Below are 2,500 nucleotides of genomic sequence, written 5' to 3' on the forward strand. Positions count from 1 at the left end.
TTTTTCCTAGGTTTAAGGATGCCAGGCTTAACTGCCTAGGCTAATGATGCTTGTCTAAACTGCCTGGCATATTTTTTTTTTTTTTTTTAGGTTTAAGGATGCCAGGCTTAGCTGCCTAGCCTAATAATGCTTGGCTTACCTGCTGGGCATATTGATGCTTGGCTTAACTGCCTAGCCTGGTGATTTCTGGCCTAATTGGTCTAATGAGGCTTGGCTTAACTGCCTGGCCTAATAATGCTTGGCTTAACTGCCTGGCCTAATAATGCTTGGCTTAACTGCCTGGCCTAATGATGCTTGGCTTAACTGCCTGGCCTAATAATGCTTGGCTTAACTGCCTGGCCTAATGATGCTTGGCTTAACTGCCTGGCCTTATGATGCTTGGCTTAACTGCCTGGCCTAATAATGTTTGGCTTAACTGCCTGGCCTAATGATGCTTGGCTTAACTGCCTGGCCTAATGATGCTTGGCTTAACTGCCTGGCCTAATAATGCTTGGCTTAACTGCCTGGCCTAATAATGTTTGGCTTAACTGCCTGGCCTAATGATGCTTGGCTTAACTGCCTGGCCTAATGATGCTTGGCTTAACTGCCTGGCCTGATAATGTTTGGCTTAACTGCCTGGCCTAATGATGCTTGGCTTAACTGCCTCGCCTAATAATGCTTGACTTAACTGTCTGGCCTAATAATTCTTGGCTTAACTGCCTGGCCTAATAATGCTTGGCTTAACTGCCTAGCCTAATGATGCTTGGCTTAACTGCCTGGCCTGATAATGTTTGGCTTAACTGCCTGGCCTAATGATGTTTGGCTTAACTGCCTGGCCTAATGATGCTTGGCTTAACTGCCTGGCCTAATGATGCTTGGCTTAACTGCCTGGCCTGATGTTTGGCTTAACTGCCTGGCCTAATGATGCTTGGCTTAACTGCCTGGCCTAATGATGCTTGGCTTAACTGCCTGGCCTAATAATGCTTGACTTAACTGCCTGACCTAATAATGCTTGGCTTAACTGCCTGGCCTAATAATGCTAGGCTTAACTGCCTGGCCAAAAATGCTTGGCTTAACTGCCTGGCCTAATGATGCTTGGCTTAACTGCCTGGTCTAATGATGCTTGGCTTAACTGCCTGGCCTGATAATGTTTGGCTTAACTGCCTGGCCTAATGATGCTTGGCTTAACTGCCTGGCCTAATGATGCTTGGCTTAACTGCCTGGCCTAATGATGCTTGGCTTAACTGCCTGGCCTGATAATGTTTGGCTTAACTGCCTGGCCTAATGATGCTTGGCTTAACTGCCTGGCCTAATGATGCTTGGCTTAACTGCCTGGCCTAATGATGCTTGGCTTAAGTGCCTGGCCTAATGATGCTTGGCTTAACTGCCTGGCCTAATAATGCTTGGCTTAACTTCCTGGCCTAATAATGCTTGGCTTAACTGATTGGCCTAATAATGCTTGGCTAAACTGCCTGGCCTAAAGATGCTTGGCTTAACTGCCTGGCCTAATGATGCTTGGCTTAACTGCCTGGCCTAATGATGCTTGGCTTAACTGCCTGGCCTGATGATGCTTGGCTTAATTGCCAGGCCTGATAATGTTTGGCTTAACTGCCTGGCCTAATGATGCTTGTCTTAACTGCCTGGCCTAATGATGCTTGGCTTAACTGCCTGGCCTAATGATGTTTGGCTTAACTGCCTGGCCTAATGATGCTTGGCTTAACTGCCTGGCCTGATAATGTTTGGCTTAACTGCCTCGCCTAATGATGCTTGGCTTAACTGCCTGGCCTAATAATGCTTGGCTTAACTGCCTGGCCTAATGATGCTTGGCTTAACTGCCTGGCCTGATAATGCTTGGCTTAACTGCCTGGCCTAATAATGCTTGGCTTAACTGCCTGGCCTGATAATGCTTGGCTTAACTGCCTGGCCTAATAATTCTTGGCTTAACTGCCTGGCCTAATAATGCTTGGCTTAACTGTCTGGCCTAATGATGCTTGGCTTAACTGCCTGGCCTGATAATGCTTGGCTTAACTGCCTGGCCTAATGATGCTTGGCTTAACTGCCTGGCCTGATAATGCTTGGCTTAACTGCCTGGCCTAATGATGCTTGGTTTAACTGCCTGGCCTGATAATGCTTGGCTTAACTGCCTGGCCTAATGATGCTTGGTTTAGCTGCCTGGCCTAATGATGCTTGGCTTGACTGCCTGGCCTAATGATGCTTGGCTTAACTGCCTGGCCTGATAATGTTTGGCTTAACTGCCTGGCCTAATGATGCTTGGCTTAACTGCCTGGCCTGATAATGTTTGGCTTAACTGCCTGGCCTAATGATGCTTGGCTTAAATTCCTGGCCTAATAATGCTTGGCTTAACAGCCTGGCCTAATAATGCTTGGCTTTACTGCCTGGCCTAATGATGCTTGGCTTAACTGCCTGGCCTAATGATGCTTGGCTTAACTGCCTGGCCTAATAATGCTTGGCTTAACTGCCTGGCCTAATGATGCTTGGCTTAACTGCCTGGCCTGATAAT

The 2,500-nt window shown here is 47.4% G+C and overlaps 1 protein-coding gene across 1 annotated transcript in view; it reads left to right on the forward strand.

The window, feature by feature from the left end:
* LOC137628961 (ERC protein 2-like) overlaps positions 1–2,500 on the forward strand; it is a 9,349-nt gene that overhangs the window by 2,420 nt on the left and 4,429 nt on the right. The window lies entirely within an intron of this gene.

Source organism: Palaemon carinicauda, chromosome 37, assembly GCF_036898095.1.
Source record: "Palaemon carinicauda isolate YSFRI2023 chromosome 37, ASM3689809v2, whole genome shotgun sequence".
Lineage (NCBI taxonomy): Eukaryota > Metazoa > Arthropoda > Malacostraca > Decapoda > Palaemonidae > Palaemon > Palaemon carinicauda.